Source organism: Sus scrofa, chromosome 4, assembly GCF_054392235.1.
Source record: "Sus scrofa isolate SSC_HxYL_T2T_F1_AM1 chromosome 4, Sscrofa_HxYL_maternal_Yorkshire_Landrace_v2.0, whole genome shotgun sequence".
NCBI lineage: Eukaryota > Metazoa > Chordata > Mammalia > Artiodactyla > Suidae > Sus > Sus scrofa.
The window spans coordinates 106,546,563-106,556,019 of NC_139386.1; positions in this window are offsets into that span (position 1 = coordinate 106,546,563).

A 9,457-nucleotide genomic window follows, 5' to 3' on the forward strand; every position below is an offset into this window, starting at 1 on the left:
TCTCTAAAGTGAAGGCAAGGAACTGCCAGGGCCAGTGCGACAGGCGACGGGTAGTGTGGGGTGAGGCCAGAGCCACATAAAAATCAGCCACTTCAGGAGGATTTTGTTTTTAATATCTTGAATTACTTATTTAGAATGCATTCAACAAGAGTGCATTCAAGCCACCTAGTCAGGCTGACTGGAAACAGGCAGGTCTACAGAAAGGCCTCTCGTGAAAGCTGTTGTATTTTTGCTTCTTTCTTTCCTTCTTCAGAAATTCCATACAGTTTGGAGCTGCTGGTTATAAAATTCCACTTACTTATCAAGGGAGTGGAAATGTGACCCAATACAAACCATTTAAAGTTTGTTTTTCTGGAATTTGAATCTTGAGAATTGAGATTTGCTTGGAATTGAGTTACCTAACAGAATGTCTTTTTTTTAGGACCACACCTGTGGCATATGGGGGTTCCCAGGCTAGCGATCAAATCCAAGCTACAACTGCCAGCATATACCACAGCCACAGCAACGCTGGATCCAAGCCCTGTCTGCAACCAACACCATAGCTCATGGCAACACCAGATCCCCTACCCACTGAGGGAGGCCAGGGATCGAACCCACATCCTCTTGGATACTAGTTGGATTTGTTTCCACTGCACCACTGCAGGAACTCCCAACAGGAAGTTTTGTTTTGTTTTAATTTTCTCATGAGTGATTCTTTGAAGGTCTACTACTGTGCAAATGAAGGCAATACTACAGCTGATGTATGAAAGTATTAGGGAGGGGAGCTCTATTACTGACAAATGAGTTGTCAAAGATTTATCAGCTCTTGTTTATCATTCTTTCATGAAGGAATAGAATATAGAATAGATTGTTTGGGGTTAGAATGAGGCAATTTGGCACACGACACCCCTCCAGGAGACAATCTCTGGGCCACTGGAAGAAGGGTACCAAAGGGTGAGTAGCGGTCGGCTGAGCGGGAGGAGGCTGTTGGAGACAACAACTGAGGGTCCTCCACACCCACCGTTTCCACGTTCATGAATTCAGCCAACCTTGGCCCAAAAATACTCAGGAAAAAAAATTCCAGAAATTTGCAAAAAAGCAAAGCTCGAATGTCCCATACTCCAGCAAACTTGTACATAGCATTTACAGTCTATGTTCTATACGGCTATTGACATGGCAGTTGCATTTTGTAAGTCCTCTAGAGCTTATTTAAAGTATGTAAGGGGGTTGTGTAGGTGGTGTAAAAACGCTGTGCCATTTTGTACAAGGGACTTTTAGAGTTTAGCATTATTTAAGACCATCTGCAGATGTTGGTATTCACGGGGCTCCTGGAATCAATCTCCTAAGGATATCGAGGGTCAATTGCTTATCAGCATCATTGGCTAGGCCAAGGTAGTTTATTGTAGGTAGTCAGGACTTCTGTAGGTGGCCTCCTATCCGGAACAAACATCCCAGAAACATGTTTTCTGGTTTTGTTTTTGTTTTATTTCCCTCAATGATTCTTATGTGCAGTCAGTTTGGGAACCATGGAGTTAAGTGACGTCTTTTTTTAAAAGTTGTATTGAAGATTAGTTAATTTACATACAATGTTGTGTTAATTTCTGCTGCACTGCAAAGTGATTCAGTTATACAGATATATATACATATTTTCATATTTCCATTATGGTTTACCACAGGATATTGAATATAGTTCCCTGTGCTATAAAATGTAGCACCTTATTGTTTATCCTGTATATATACTATTTTGCTTAAATGACTTATAACAACTTTGCATTAGAGTCTCCCGCAATCTATTTCTATTTCTCATTTTACGTGACATTACTTTTCCTGAACTTTTAGAAGGTAGTACAGCTCAGGGTAGATTTTCTGATTTTACAGAGCTCTCACTTTTTTTGTTTTCGATCGGTATTCTGGGGCAGCTCGCTTTCTGAGATTTCCTGGCTGTTTCACTCTCCAGTGTTTACCTCAACCCTCTGTTTCCTTCACTGCTGATCTGGTCCTACTCAGTTTTGATTCCGCTCTCAGCAGTTTCTATTCAGTGTCCCTGCAACTCTGGAAGAGAGTCCTGGTTCTGCCCAGCGTTCACAGTCGGCTCTCACTTTGCAAGTATCAACTGTGCACATCTCTTCCCAACGTTGTGTGCATGTCAGTAGCTTGTACATGGCCATGAGGGAAATATTCAGACTATGGAAACCAGCAAACAGCACAAATTGGGCTGTTAAGCAGTTGCCAGCACACCGCTGACTACGCTGCTCTGGTGCGTGCAGTCTTACTGAGGGGCTGGGAGTTGGAGATTGCACTCCCTGGCACTGGGGTGGGCAGAACTACCCCCACTGGCAGCTGGTGCTCCTGAATTGGCCTGCCTGCTCTCCAGTGGTTTTGTTCTCACATTCCTCAGACACACCGCTGCTGTCAGCTGCCTTTTCTTTTGCAGATGCCACTGCAGGTTTTATGACTGTTGATTTATCCTCATTCACTTGTATTTTGGGGGTCACTGGGATATGCTATCACTTAGTTTTATTGCAAATGTTTATGAGATTTTTGGGGTTTCTTCTGCCTGTTTTTATGTGGGGACTCAGAGAGTCAAAGAAAATGTCACCATTATATTCCCAGAATCTACAAGTTGGATGAATTCCAAGATTTGTTCCAGGTTTTTTGTTTGTTTGTTTGTTTTGCTTTTTAGGGCTGCACCCATGGCATATGGAAGTTCCCAGCCTAGAGGTCAAATTGGAGGTACAGTTGCCAGCCTACACCACAGCCACAGCCATGTGGGATCCCAGCTGCATCTGCGACCTACACCACAGCTCACAGCAATGCGAGATCCTTAACCCACCGAGCGAGGGCAGGGATCGAACTCACATCTTTATGGATACTAGTTGGATTCGTTTCCACTGTGCCACAACGGGAACCTCCAGATTTGTTCTAGTTTTGAAATTGTCGGGGTACAAATCACTGAAAACTCTTTTGTGAATCAGTGACTTGGACCTGGACCTGTCACTGGCCTCCCATGGAACCCTCGAAGGCCTCCTTGGGGCAGGGGCTAGAGGGCTGTGTTCAGTCTCAGCAAAAGCTCTCGTAGAAATCCTTCCTCGGCTGCGAAGCTGAGCTTCCCCCCTGGGCCTGATGACTTTCCACCTGCTTCACATAGACTCTGAAGTTCCTCCAGCTTCCTGGTCACCGTTTATTGCATCAGATGCCAAAGTGATCAAGCAAAACAAAACAAACCCAGGTTTGACATCTTTAATTTCCTCATAGACTGCTACTTTTCTGGAACTGCCTCCTTCAGAAAAGAAGATTCCAGGATTCGTGGTCAGGAAATAGCTTCTCAGATTTAACATCCATTCCTTACTTGGCAAATAATACGGTTTCCACAGGACTGGAGTGGAGAGGATAGTCAAGTTACCTTGAACATTGTGGAAAGTTATGTGAGATAGAACCTTGGCATAATAACAAGGTTCTTACCCTGTTGGTCAGAGTTCTCCAGAAAAGCAGAACCAATAGGACATATGGAGAGAAAGAAAGGGATTTATTGTTAGGAACTGGCTCGTGCAATTATGGAGGCTGAAAAACCCCAAGATCTGCAAGCTCCCAGGATAGCTCGGTGTGGTTCTAGTCCAAGGGGTGGCAGGTCCCAGAGCCAGGAAGAGCTGATATGCTATTTTAACTCTGAAGGTGGGGGCGTAGTAACCAATGGCCTGGCTCGAAGGTTGTCAGGCGGGAGGAATTCCCTCCTATTCAGGGGCACATCGGCCCTTGTGTTCAGTTCAGACCTTCGACTGATGGAGTGAGGCCCATCCACATTAGGGAGGCAATCTGCCTTACCCAGTCTACTGATTTAATGTTAAACTCATTCAAAAATACCCTCACAGAAACATGCAGAATAATGTTCAGCCAAGTATCTGGGCATCCTGTGGACCAGTCAAGTTGACACATAAAATTAACCCATCACAGTCACTGACATTTATTGAGTATTTGCCCAGTATTAATTACTTACAAATGATCTCATTTAATCCTCACAACACGTCATAAAATACTTAGAGTTATTATTCCGGTTTTGCATATGAGCAAATTAGATTTTGGATGTTACATGTATTGACTGAGGTCTCATAGTGAGGAAATAGCACGTGAATCCAAATCTAGGATTTTATACCCTCCTTTCAGTTTTCCTTTCTCTCTTCCCTTCCTTTCCTCCTTCCCTCCCCCCTTTCCTCTCTCCCTTCCTCCCTTCTTCCCTCCCTCCTTCCTTCCTTCTTTCTTTCCTCTTTCCTTCCTCCCTTCCTTCTGAATTTTCACAGGAGTAGGAGTCCTCAATCCTTGGCATCACCACTTAAACAAAGCATCTCATGTTTCTGAGCCTGTTCACTCAGTTTATTTTGGTTTGAGCTTCTCTGTGAACAACAGATCATTTACAAAACTGCTTGATCACACCTCCCTTTTTTTTCTGTACCCAGTGCTACGTACTCCTGAATTTATTTCTGTTTTCATTTGCTACTTCCTCCAACTTTGTTTTCATTATGGGTCTTTGGTTACCTGAGAACGTATTTGTTATGTGCTATATTTGAATGGCCATCTGCTATGTCATTTCCTTAATTCCTTAAATATGTTACTTCACTGTCTTATTGAGTCCCATGTTGCTATTGAGAAGTGCAATGCCACTTGACTTTTGTTCTGATTCGGGTAACCTTTCTTTTTGGAAATGTTTAGAACGTCGTCTTTGTCTATACGTGCTCTACGTCCATTTTCTCCTTAACTCTCTTGCTTGTTCCTTGATAATTTCTTTTTCCAGACTGAGATGTGTCGGCTTTCTTTAACAATTAAAATGTATCTTTACTATTTCTATCAATGGCTCTCCTTTGGGGACTCGCATTATTCCAATATTGATACTTCTACATCTATTCTTCCAATCTCTTAGCTTAAAAAATTTTTTTTTCTCATTTTGTTATTTCTGTTGGCCTTTTTTTTAGAACTCCCTAATTGGATATTCCTACTCACCAATTTTTTAAGCTGTGATCCATCCTGTAATTGCTCTCATCTATAATATTCTTTTTTTTCAGCATTATATAGAATTAGTTATATATGTAATTCTTTGTTGTGATTCTTATTATTGCCCTGTCCTATTAAATTTTCCTCTCCCTTCTTAAGGACACATAGGATAATTATTTTAAATTCTTGGTCCGTTTCAAAAATTCTGTTCAGTGCATTCTCTCCCTTTTATAGACCTCACCGTATCCTTATTCTGGCATATGAGTTCATGTCCCTGGGGTAACAGTTACTCTCTAGTGCTGCATGTTGGAGAAGCACTGAAGGTCTGGCCCCCATCTGTGTTCCTCAAGGCATATTCCAAGTGAGGGGTGGGATAAACCCCACAGTGGAGAGCCCCAATCGTGACCATCCTGTTTGCTGCCACTTCACCAGGAGACTCTCTTCACTAAGGCTGGGCCACCAATTCGGGGTTTGAGCATGGAAGTCTGTTAGAGGAATTGTCAGTGTATGACTGGCCAGTCTGCAACTCTTTTCAGATCAAGGCACCAGGGTAGGGCTTTTTCAATGTTCTTCCTCCCACTGCCCCTTCCAGCCATCCTTCCTCTGCAGGCTCCAGCCCTCATCCCCCCCACCCCTCATCCCTACCTCTCTCCCACAGCTCTTGATCCATGGCATCCTTTGGACTCCTTGGGGATTTCTCACAGCTTTTTTTTTCTAAGACATTCTTCAAATGTATGTTTTACTCATTTTTCTGGTGTTTTCCTGGTTGATTTAAGAAGAGACATTCAATAGCCTATGACAGTTTGCCATCTTAACAAGTAGAAACAAACTGGACATAACATGGTATGAAATATAAATTAGGATAATTAAGACAAATGCATGATAATTATCTAACAACAAAATACTGACAGCTCAAAAAAGAAAAGGAGATTATTTGTGCAAATTAGTTATTTTGTGACATATTATTTACTATTGACATAAAATGACTGGAAGAATGTAGGTTTTTTTTTTTTTCAAACTGTTTAAATGTCTAGGAAGATGAAGGCTGGACCATAAATGCCAAAGAAGGAATGACCAATGATACCAGGGGTTGCTCATCGAGAATCATGGTCACTACACAATACTATGTCTTCCCCGTGCAAATATTGAAACTTTCCCCTTTGAGACTGGACATCATCTTACTAGGTTTGCTCCTTAGATGACAGAACAAATGCAGGGTAACTCCTGGCACAGTGGAACTCCAACAACATCACAAACACCACTGCTCAGTGTTTGCTTCTGAGATATGTCATCGGACTCCAGGCCCTTTCTCGTACTTTTCTCAGGACCTCTCACCTAATTAGATAGGAGTCTATGCATACTTCCTATAAGCCTCAGTCTTGCTCCACCACAAACGTGGGAAGCTTTGGAATCAAAGTTCTGAACTTCACCACAGGCAATCACAAAGGACAAGACCTGGCAAAGGAGAGATGGGTTAAGCAGTAACACAAGCCAGCATTGGAGTTCCCATTGTGGCTCAGTGGTTAACGAACCCGATTATCATCCATGAAAGCTGTGGTGTAGGTCGCAGACAGGGCTCAGATCCCGTGTTGCTGTGGCTCTTGCGTAGGCCAGCGGCTACAGCTCCGATTAGACCCCTAGCCTGGGAACCTCCATATGCCGCCAGTATGGCTTTAAAAGACCAAAAAAAAAAAAAAAAAAAGAAAGAAAGAAAGCAGCATTGATGCCCCCCCGTCTGTAGCAACATCCACATGTAGATGTGATGAAATATCCCCAGACTTGAAGCTACAGCAGCGATAGCTAACTGCCAGCCATTGCCATGAGTTCGTCGCATGTCCACAAGCCAGGTCACTTCATCTCTGGAAGCTTCAGTGTTCAAATCAGCTTAGAACTGGTGTCGAGTACACATTGCATGTGAAAGCATTTCAGAACTGATCAAGTACCAGATATGTTTGTATTGTTTTAGTATTAGTGTTAAGTAAACCAGGTTCTTGTCCCTAAATATGAGGACTTGTCCCTAGATCTATGCTTTCTGTAGAAATTACTTCCCTACACACTTTCCGCTGCCTAGAATTCTGAAAGCTGCTTTCCTTTAAGTTTATATATAAAGTGTAAATCTACATGAGAAGGCATTCACTTCAATTTTTCAGTCATAGGAACACTGATTAAATGCATTTTCAGGGCATTTATTGAAATGAGGACTGTGAGTTTCTGAGAGAGAAGAAGCAGATGTCACTAAAACGGTAAATCTAGATGCCTGGGAACCTTGTTTATAATTTTGCCCTTCTAAACCAGCTTTTTTTTTTTTTAAGGAGAATTGCTTAAAAAACAAACATCGTTTTTTTGAGATTCATCCTAGATGTCTAAACTTTCAGATCCACAATGTTTATCTAGTACCTGACACGTTTTGTGATTAATCAACACTCTATCTTTCATCAACAGTCCAGCTAAAGAGCTGCAGACTGGGAGCTGAAGGACCCAAAAATCTCAAAGCAAGAATAAAAATGTCTGGAGTTCCTGTTGTGGCTCAGCAGGTTAAGACCCTGACAGCTCTGTGAGGATGAAGTTTCCATCCCTGGCCTTGCTCAGTGGGTAAGGATCCAGCGTTGCCACACACTCCAGCATAGGTCACAGATGTGGCTCAGATCCGGTGTTGCTGTGGCGTAGGCCTCGGCGACAGTCCCCATTCAACCCCTGGCCTGGGAGCTACCACATGTGGCAGGTGAGGCTGTAAACAGAAGAGAAAAAAAAAGAATAAAAATGTCTGTCTTCATTTGGAAAGTGTCAAAAATATGAGCTCATCTAAGTGTTTCAGGGTTTCTTCTTTAGCATCCAGATGCTGTACTCTAGTTCCTTCAACTCTTTAAACAACTAACAGAAAAACCCATCACTGTATTGTGCTTGAGTACAATTACTTAACTAAGTCAACTACTTTCTGTTCAATATGAAAAACTACCTCCCGACGGAATCATGCTATTATTTCTCTCGATTTATACTTTACATCATGTATTCCTGGTACTTCCTCAACCTACATGTTTCCCTTATTTCAAAGAAACAGCTTAATATTAGATTTAACCGCATGACATTGCCATTTTCCAAGTCAAAGTGGTTGAACCTTGGCTCGGATTATGCACATATCCGGACAACCTAGATTCAAAGCCCATCTCAGCCACTGGCAAGGTCTCAAGCCATGCATGGTGATATAGATTTTCTAAACCTCAGTTTCCTCTTCTGCAAAATGGATGTAATAATAGCACCGATGTCAGTTGTGAGAATCGAGATAACAGCAAAAATTGCTTAGCATCGTGCCTGGCACTCAGTAATTGCTTAGTCCATGCTGAGTTTATGACTTAAAAGAGAGAAAGAAGTGGAGCTCATCCATCCACTTGTATTCCCAATGCTTAGCACAGTGCTTAACCTGTTACTTTATCAAGGTAAAAATAACTAAAATATCTAACCCAACAAAAACAACTGAAGTTTTACTGGGTTGACAGGTTTGGGGCTCTGATTGTTATCAGAATGATCTATTATGTAATTTCTTTTTTTTTTCTGTCTAAGAGCCTACTGTTCCTGTTCCGTTCCATCTATTTTCTTAGTGAAATCAGGAGTGTGTGGGAACTAGCTGGGTCGCTCCCAATTTTAGGGTTCAGAGTGAGGAGGAGCAGCTCTGAGGATAGGCCAGTGATTTAGAGGAAACCCGTGGGATTGCCAGGTTCTGTAAGCCAAACGAAAAAAGGTGTTTCAAAAAAGAGAGAGTGAGAAGACTCGCCATGTGCTCCTGAGAGGTCTAATAAGCTGAAGGTTCAGGAGCCACCATTGAATCTGGCCAAAAGGAAGAAGTCACTGATGACTTTGATGAAAGGAATTTCAATGGAACAATGGAGACAAGAGCCTAAATGAGTTGGTTAAAGACAATGAGCAGTAAGGATGTGAAACCCTGAGAAGAGACAATATTTTCATGGCTTTCGCCATGAGAGGAGCATAGCTTTGATGGCACACTCGGTAAGGTTTAGCATCTAGAGGGTGTTTTTAAAGATGGGATTGGACTGATAAGAGCTACCTAGGAGAAAGGGGAAATAATCAGGAAGAAGAGAGGGGACCACTGCAGGACTTTAGTAGTCCTGTGGAATAGAGCAATACAGTCAGGGCACAGGTGGTGACACATCCAGAGCAGGAGCTGTTCCTCTAGACAGGAACTGCAGGAAGGCAGAGTATGGAGCAGAAAGGCAGGCAATTTGCTGAATTTGCTCATGAGAGATAGAGCATTCTCTTCTGATTGTTTCTATTATCTCAGAGAAATAGGAGTCAAAGTAATCTGATGAGAAGGAGCAGAGGAGGTGGGCCGAAAGCAAAAGAGGAGGCGGGACTAGTCTTTCGGGACTGGGAGAGCGGAGGCACTAGGAAAATATAGAATCCGCAGGCTGAGCTGAGGCTCCATTTGCGATATGTGTTTGTAAATGTAAAGCTAACCCATCAGTGCCATGTTGTGTTTCTC